Source organism: Acartia tonsa, chromosome 2 (genome assembly GCF_053477335.1).
Source record: "Acartia tonsa isolate MP-2025a chromosome 2, ASM5347733v1, whole genome shotgun sequence".
Taxonomy (NCBI): domain Eukaryota; kingdom Metazoa; phylum Arthropoda; class Copepoda; order Calanoida; family Acartiidae; genus Acartia; species Acartia tonsa.
The window spans coordinates 10404327-10413866 of record NC_137261.1 but is presented as its reverse complement, the minus strand read 5'-3'; the positions used below and the strand labels follow the sequence as shown (position 1 = coordinate 10413866).

Genomic DNA, 9540 nt, shown 5'->3' with positions numbered 1-9540 from the left:
GAAACTTCTCATTTCACCTCCCCTTTCTCCCCTCCCCCCACAAAAAACTCGGACTTCTCTAATCCATGATATGCCTATTTGTCCTAGAAATCACCAATAAAAGGTTACAAATTATTTAAGTATTCTAACATGCCTAAATTTACGACTATAACCTTATGTTATGTTAGACCCTAAATGTAGAAATGCTTTGCTTTATAAAAAAAAATGTTTTCAAACACTTTACTTATGTCAAAGATACACAAATTAAAATAAATGGAAATACCAATCAATGTATAATTACTTGGATGTTGCATCATATTTGCACTCTAATAAAATAGTTCTACCGTCTACCTAATCACCTACCCTATTACTGGGGGAAAACACTGACCAATAAATGAGAATTATAATAGCAACCTAAATTGACGACAAATTGTTCTTGTAAAATTTTAACATTTTATTATTACCGTAAGGAGAGCAGCAAAGTAAAACATTTTAATCCAAATTGTTATAATCAACAAACAACTGAATATGAAATGAATTTATTAAAAATAGTGTATTTTATATATTTATATATCTTTAATGACATATTAATAACAGATTGTGATATATTTCCTGCTAATAATGCAAAGCTATAACACGTGAAATGTATAATAATATTTCCTAAACAGCAGACTAATTATTTGGAATAGCAAAAATACACAGCATTGTTGAAACACCTAAATCTGAATAAAAATTTATTTTGACTAAAACAAAGTTATTACATGGCATCTATTACTTATCGGCCAGTCAAAATTAAAAGTTTAACATTTTTAATATTAAGTTATTGATAATAATTATTACATTTTGCCTCAATCATAATCATAGCTGATTTATACAAAACAAAATTTAGTTGGTTTATTAAGTCAAAATTATATCTATCCCTAACTAGGTGTTTCAACCCAAAGAGACAATTCTATCAAGAATAAATTTATATTTTTGTTCGCTTTTGTTTCCATCCAGTCTCTTGGTTTCTCACAAACAGTTCTTAACAAACATTTTAGTAGAAAAAGATGAAGGGAGAGTTAACTGGCAAAAAAATCTATGGCATCTTTTTTTTTGCATATGATTTTGAATTTAATTACATTTTTCATGATGAATTTCTTTTTAAAATGACAACATTGAATTTAACTAATCCTTCATCTCAAGCTGGCTGTAACCACAAAAATAGTTTTTTAAACATCCAAATATACATTTTGAATTTTGTTTACAAATAGACAAAAAGGAGTCTTAAAATATTCTCAAATTTTCTCCAAAAATATTCTTTTTTTCTTTAAAAATATAGTGTTTTAGATTTCTGCATCAAAATATGCTTTTCAATCTCATTTTTCCAATAACTTTTTTATATCTATTGATCACTGGTTTCGAAAAAATTTGTTCTAAATTCTACATGAAAAAATTGTAGTAAATGTACTTAATAAGTAAGGAATTATGGTCAGGGAAGTATTATGCACAAACAATTTTAAAAAAGATTTATTTTAAGTTGTAGTTGTTTATTTTTCTTATTAATTTCTTTTTATGTTTTTTTTAACAGAATACTTTTCCTGTCCTAAAAAGAATAAGATAAATACATAATTAAGGTTTTAAATGTTTCTATAAAGTTATAACAAGTTAATACAACTTATATATTTTTAATTTTTAACAAATCTATTGGTACATTTCTAAAACTGTCCTTTAATGCAATAAAATGTTATGCCCATACAACAAAAGAAAAAACAATAATGTATAAAATTTGAAAAAAAAACTAAAGTAATACATGGCCATTTTTCAGCAACGATTTTGTCTTGAACTAAGATAAAAAATTTTACTATGTTAAAGTTAGTTTTTAATATTAATATATTGGTTAAAAAGGACAGTCTTATAATAAGCATTTTCTTCTGATTTTAAATGTGGCATTTAAAAAAAAACTTCTGACAAGGACGAAAGATCACAGAGTTTAGTTATAGAAAATATATTGCTTTATATACACAAGCAAATTTAGCTTTTTTACAGGAATATTTAAGGATTAGGCATCATAAAAAATTCAAAAAAAGGTTTTTTTTTCCTAATCTCATCAATCTAAGATATATCTATTATACAGATGTAAGATGCCCATTAATTTTCAATTCTTAATTTAAAAGGCTTTATACATTACACAATTAAGCTCAAAATATCATACTTGTATTTTTTTTCAAAATCACGAAACCTTTCAAATTTTTGGAAGATTTTTCGATTATTATTTCTTTGCCTAATTATTTAAATCTATGCATATTTTGACACAAAATAAACTGATGTAACAATCAACAAAAACTATTAAGAGAGAAATTTGTTTTCAATCTCTTAACTTTTATGTGAATCAATCAACGAAAAGTTGATAACAATAAAAATAGATAGATATGTAACAAGATAAAACTTAACAAAACAGCTCTGGTGTTCATATAAATTAGCCAGAAATACTTTTACAGATTAGCCATTGCGTTAATAATTGAAGAAAAAACAGGGAAACATAGATATTTGGTGCAAATACAATAACAATATGAAAGGGAGAAAAAAGGGAACATTTAAATAATCAAATAGTTAAAAAAATGTTTGCTTTTTATATTATAAAAGAAGACTATTTCGAGCTATTTACATGAACACCTAAAAATAGAACTAATGTGATGCATTGGTTAATAGCACCACAAAATGGCACTTGGTACATTTACCCGGGAAAGTGGTTAAATTAATAGCAAATCAATTCAGGAAGAGGAACAATATTCTACATTATTGAATAACTAGCAGCTACGCCTTTAAGTTCCCTTGAATTTTTATTGTATTTTTTTAAAGAAAAAGTAACAAAAATTAGAGTGGGGTCATTCTTATCTAGGGCAATTTCTCTTTAGAGATTGATAGTACCATCCCCCCAAAATAGCAGTAAACCTTCCCAGGTCCTATGATAAGTTATACTGTAAGGGAGAACATATCGGTTCAGTGGTTACAGAGATCCATCGTTACACACAGAAAGAGATATATCTTAGATTTAATTGCCAAAAAATGCTTTGGAAGTTTCTCTCAAAGTTTCTTTGCGGTCAGAACCCCCAGCCCCCCGCCCCTTAATTTGAAATATGTTGAAAATAAAAGAGGGGAAATTTACTGCACGATAGACCTCTTTAGGGAAAGCAACAATGCTTTTTCAAAATCTTAAGTTTTCTTTTTTTTTCTTCATAAATTAATATATTTCACTTAATTGTTTTACTATTGATCTATCCCTCCTCCCTCGGTTACCCTGTAATAATCAGGGTTAGGTGATTAGCAATTATGACGAATAATTAGTTCAGAACAGAGAATGAAATATTTAAATTTTCAGCTGGAAGGAAGTAAGTTGCGTAGTTACTCTATAAGTACCTCGAGTTTAATAACTTATTTAGGAATACAGACATAAAATGATAAATTTGAAAGGGCTATTATACAAATTTTTGTATTCCACCAAATTACTACTTTTCCAATCTTGTCACTGATGTTTTTATGTTATTGCTGCACAACTTATGAAAATAGTTATTCCGTTACATAATATGTTACTTCATTTGCTTTGTTCTGCTAAATATATTTCAAAATTCTACATATTTCTTATATTTTTTTGCTCAAAAACACTTGTCTTCTATTTAAATTTCCTTTTCTAAGTCATTGAAATAAGCTCATTTTGTTTGGTAATTTTTTGTATTCTCAAGCTTAATATTAAATTATTTAGAATGCTGGAACCGGTAACCTTCTTCATAATTAACAGAGTTACTTAGAGTGCCAGTATTCTCTTAACTTTCCTGTTTTAGAAACGTAAGAGGGATACTCACTTCCTCCAGTAGAGCTAACGGTTAGAGGGCCCCAACAAACTTCTTCTCTTCTAATAGAGCTCCATAAGTAAGGTTAAAGCTTTATTGCAATAGAGCTTCATTTTGGGACTATCACTGGTATTAAAGGCATTAATACCAGTGATATTATAGACAATACATTAGCATTTCTATAGTGCTTAAACCTGTTTTATTTTCATCTTTTAAAAGGGATCCACTATAGCATATAAAGCTCTTTTTCATCCAATAGAGCTAGGTTAGAGCCCTAACACAGGTAAGGAGTGCACTCATACCAGCCAACTCCATCTCCACCAGATATTGTAAAGTAAGCTCGGTCATTGAGTATCTTGTATCCATCTGAAATAATAACAAAGTGAGAGTGGATATTATGACAGGCTTGAAATTGTCGTCAATTTAGCTTGCTGTTTCCCTTTCTTATATTATTTTGCCCGCTGCAAGTTTATTTTATTAGAGAACTTGAAAATCTTGTGTAAGATCCAAGGAATAATATATCCATTCCTTAAACATATAAAAGGATTTTAGAATTAATTATAAATTAAAGGACGCCTGCAAGAAATAACACGCTTTAACTGCTGAAAGACTGCCACAAGAAGACCCAATACCCCAAATTATAAGCCTTCAGCTTCAATAACAAAAAAGTTCTAGGCATTTCAAAATAGCATTTTATGTACAATGGAATTTTTGAAAGATTTCCAATGCTCATAAAAGAAAAAACAATATTAAATTACGTTGCCTAGACATAAAATTATAACCTTATCTTTGTCAGAAACTCAGATTGCCTGTAACTGATTTCATTTTTACAATAAAAACACCACATTTCATAGTCAAAATCTATGAAAAAAATTCGATTTAAATTGCATTTTTAAACGAAAATCATAGCGGAAACAAAGGGGTAAACTAATACAAGCTTAGCTGTGACTGGTTGTTAAGCTGATTCAGCCTTCTGATTGGCTACAGTACATTCGGTACAACGCAAGTAAAACTTATTTTTTTTTAATGATTTTGACTATAAAAATTTGTATTTTTATTGTAAAAATATAATTAGTTACTGGAAACCTAAATGTATGACAAAAATAAGCTTATAATTTTATTTCTAGGCCACGTAGTTTAATTTCAAAGTTTTCAACATGAGCAATGCAATTCTTTCAAAATTTCCATTGTACATAAAATGTCATTTTAAAATGCCTAGAACTTTTTTGTTATAGAAGCTGAAGGCTTCAAATTTGGGGTATTTGGTCTACTTGTGGCAGTCTTTCAGCAGTTAAAGCGTGGTATTTCTTGCAGGATTCCTTTAATTCTTATTTGTTTCACACCTCTTAAAAACAGACCATTATTCTTACTCGTGTGTATTTGATCTATTCGAAAATTGAACCAAAAGACTAATTTCCTAGAGTAGATTTATATTTTTAAATCCATTATAAACCCGTAACAATACTGTAATAGTAACTTTTTTTTATAAGCTATATGAATTGTCTGAAAAAACATTAAATAAATCTTGATAGGGCTGTACAAGCTTTCAGTGTTCAAACATTTCTACCAACAATTGTAAACTACAGATTAATCAACAGGGGTAATTTTGTTCAACGTAATAGGAGTTGTCTTTTAATTTATCATTGATTGTATTATCCCTTATCTCCCTGGTAAAGTTTAAAGTTAATTTGTTAGAGTTAGTTTTTACCTGTCATGCAATGGACAAGGGGATGCATGGAAAGGTAACTTGACAAAAAAATAGTATTATTTTACACCATATTTTATGTAATATAATAATACGCCCGTTAACTTTATTTCAAATGGTTATACTGATGTCAAACTATAACTAATAAAAGTAAAATTTAGAACAGTCAAAATAATGAAAAAAACTAATGAGTTTAATAATTTATCATAGTGTTTGCAATAAATATTAAATTAGATTAATGTGATTCATTTTCAATAATTGATTGATTGATTAATTTATTTAAGCAAAACTGCATTAAAACTTGTATGAGGATTTTTATGAGAAACTTAAAACTAGTAAGTTGACAAGAATATGTATTATATACACACTATTGGCTTTGCCCCTAGCCTCCAGGTACCCCCCCTCCCTCTTAAAGGAATTTAAGTTACCATATATTTGTTTCTGTTAACAAACAGTTTTTTTTTTCTTGGAGGGGGTATTATAGATACATAATATATAAGGGGTTCACAAAAATTTAATAACCAATGGCCTTTAGTTATTTTCTTATGAATTATCATAAAAAAGCTTTAAAACAAGATGTCCAAAGGTTTCCAATTAGAATAGGCTGAACCTAGTATCGGACCAACTTGACATTGTTAATTTTTAGTTCCTTGTCATGAATAGTTAATTTCATTTTTGTTTAGAAATGATTAATGAGACTAAATTATAGATATTTGTAAGCAGGTTTATTAAGCAGAGGTCGCCAATTTATTTGTATTAAAATTATGGAATCAAAAGGTATAAGACAATGGATGATAATTCAATATACATTCTCATGATGATAAACAAAATTACCCTTTCTGTAGATTAAAATTTTTGGTTGAAAACTACTAGTTTAGAATTAACCAAAAATAAGAATTAGAAAAAGCTAACGAACAAACTAACTCAAAGATGGACCCTTTAAAATGTATTATACAATTATCCAAGTAAATTTCTGACTCGATTAGTTGAAAGCAGTGCTCCAGACCCAGTTGAAAGCAGTGCTCCAGCTAAATATAAACAATAAATAAGGAAATCTATATGAAAAGCCCCTAAGGATTGTATTTTATTTTCATTAAAAAAAATTAATACAATAGCACGTTTTCATCCTTGTTATTATTTTGTGAAGGAATTTTTGACGTTCTTATTTAATGTATTTTAATACCTAACAATTTATGTAGAAAGGAATTATAACTAAACAAATCTAGATTTTACAAATAATTTAAATAATCTAGTTATTTTAGTGGTTCTAATAGTACATAATGCTTAATCCGTATTCTTTATATAAAAGTATTACAATGTGTGATGTGTATATCTGTCTTTATGTCTGTGTGTGTGTTTCTGTCTGTAGCGAAGAATCTCACTAACCTCTCCTGGAAAAATACACACCATACAAATTTCGTATTAAAATTAAAATAAAAATTAAAGGAAGCGTTCAACTTCACCCTCCCCTTCCCTAAAGTAAACATAGTATCTTCGTATCAGGCCTCTAGGGGCTTCGCGTATAAAGGCAAGTTGGTTAACTCTATCATGAGATCTTATCGAAAAGGACAAACACATATTCAGTAGCTGTAACAACAAAGGACATATGAAGTTTGGATATTATTTTACGAAAGTTTGTATGAATAAATTATACGAAAAGCAAATGTTTCAACTCTCCATATCTAAACTTTTTACCTTTAACATTTTATGTTTTAAGAAAAAATGTTATGGAAGCGAATGTATTTAAGCAAAACAATAAGAATACAATAAAAGAATGAAATTTAGTGGTAGCAAATACTGGCTAAACCCCTAAGGGCATATCAGGCCATCTCAGGGAAAGAGGGGAGTTGGGGATGTGTTTCACCCTATGCAGTATAAACTATTTTAATAACCCTACTACTTTATTATGTTCAATCTCGTCAATTCTTGCTTACAGTAGACAATGACGTAAATCCTCATAATAAAGTAAAAGAATCTTTGTCTTTCTGTTTGTTTGTCTGTATGTACTGAAGGAACTCGTTAACCGCTCTGAAACGATACGGTTCTCCTTTACAGTGAAGCTTCTCATAGGCCCTGAGCAGGTTTATAACTATTTTGGGGAGGGTACCACAACCCTCAAAAGAGAAATCGCCAAAAATAAAAAAAAATGTTACTAGCGCCGCCTAGCAAACGTTTCGATATTTTTTTTGTTATCAGCTGATCTTAACATAGATTACTTACTCCTAGAGGCCTCTAGGTGCGTAGACGCCTGTAATAAATAAAAAGTAATTATAAATTTCTAAAATTTCCCCTACCTGAATGATGACTCTAAAAATAATGAGTAGATTCATCCTGTACATTTGACTGTCCATTTGTACTGTTTTACTGTACTTGCTGTGACCAATTACTATTTGAAATATTTCTTCAGGTTTGTGTCCACGTTTAGATTTACAGACAGCCCTAAAACTAAGGGTTTAGTATATAGATAGACTTTCTGAAAGGATGAATATTTAAATTGGAAATATATTGAAAACTGAATAGGTAGATATGTATATAATATTTTTATAAAATTTATCATTTTACTTAGGAATTAAAAAGAGCTTCAAAATTTAGAATAAAATGTAGAACCAGTGGCGTTAATTTGTCTACCTTAACTACACAACCTTGCCTGTTAGTTGGCCCAATTAATTAGGTAATGTCCAGAATAAATCTGGCACAGAACATCATAGTGTATAATTAGCCCACTCTCATAACATACATCACTAGATCACAACATTTTTGAAGCTGAATTTGCATTTTTTTTGTTACATTATAGGGAACTCAATAAAACTGTTGAAATAATTAACATTTTAAATTTTCTGAAAAATATATGAATATAGATTTTTGGTAATGCAGCTGTTCTATATCTTAGTCTAGTTCCCATTGTCAAAAACAAAACAGAAAACACTATTTTCAATACATAACTGAAATATGTTGTTAGTTTTAATTATTTATTATATCAAAATTCTCATACTCTAGAGGACCCTTATGGATAAAAATGAACGTGAATTTATGGAATAGAAACTTATGATAACTAAAAATATTTGAAAGAAAATTCGAATACTGTTAGTTTTTACAACCCAATCAAACTATAATTATAAACCCCTAAATTTAAATATAAATGTCCCGTCCCTTCCTGAAATAAATTTAAACGACTCCAATAGTTATGACAGGGGGGTAGAGGGGGGAGGTAATGTCTTTTTCTACAAATATTCCTGGGAACGCCCCTGTTAGGATAAGTATAAAAGAGTTATCCTCGTTTTAGATTCAACAAATGCATTCCAGGTGTTCTTACAAAATAAATACAAAGACGGAAGTAAATTTAACGAAAACTATTTTTGTATTTAAAAAATTCTAAAAGGTTTTTTTAATTGCATTTACAATGATTGAATCGTTGGATTGATGTTAATCTTTGCATGATCATACTTTAATGTACAGATTGATTTCATGAGATTATATCTTTGACTTTTGGAAATGCATTTTAGTTTTTTAATTTTCGAAACTTCTGCCCAGAGAAATTTTATAATTTATAATAGTTATATAATCAGCAAGAAACCCTCTATTTAAAAATAATCATTAGCTAACACTTTATAATAATGTATGAATATAGATTATTTTCTTGCTACTTATATATTTTTCGATGCTTTTTTTATTCCTAAACCACCTTTGTAATTCCTGTTTGATTACAACGCTTTTATGACTGTTGTCATTCTTGTTGGAAGAACTAAACACCTCACAAATGTGTTGTATGCACTCACAGAAACGTGATTTGAGTGCCTTATAAACGACACAAATTAGAGATTTTATAAAAATTTAAGATGTAACTTTTTAAATAACTTTTAAACTGTCAACCTGTGTTAATAAAGGTTTATCACAACTTTAAATTTTGATTAATCTAGCTGTCAAAGTCAGCTGATCTATGGTAAGTTCAGTGCCCTGCGGGGCTTTGGACACACACACATACACACAACACGAGCGTCAAGCCATGGCCTTGACTGTGAAGCAACT

At 29.0% G+C, this 9540-nt stretch overlaps 1 long non-coding RNA gene across 5 annotated transcripts; it reads right to left on the bottom strand.

The window, feature by feature from the left end:
* Positions 1 to 502: 502 nt before the first annotated feature.
* Positions 503 to 8354, bottom strand: LOC145304245 (uncharacterized). Of its 5 annotated transcripts, none has more exons than XR_013874038.1 (3): positions 8162 to 8354; positions 7809 to 7959; positions 503 to 4175 (listed from the first exon to the last, which is right to left on the bottom strand). It is a non-coding gene; the product is annotated as an uncharacterized LOC145304245 (long non-coding RNA). The 5 variants fall into 5 exon arrangements; XR_013874042.1 differs by having other exon boundaries at positions 7809 to 7953; positions 8157 to 8353; XR_013874036.1 differs by having other exon boundaries at positions 7809 to 7953; positions 8162 to 8353.
* Positions 8355 to 9540: the final 1186 nt, after the last annotated feature.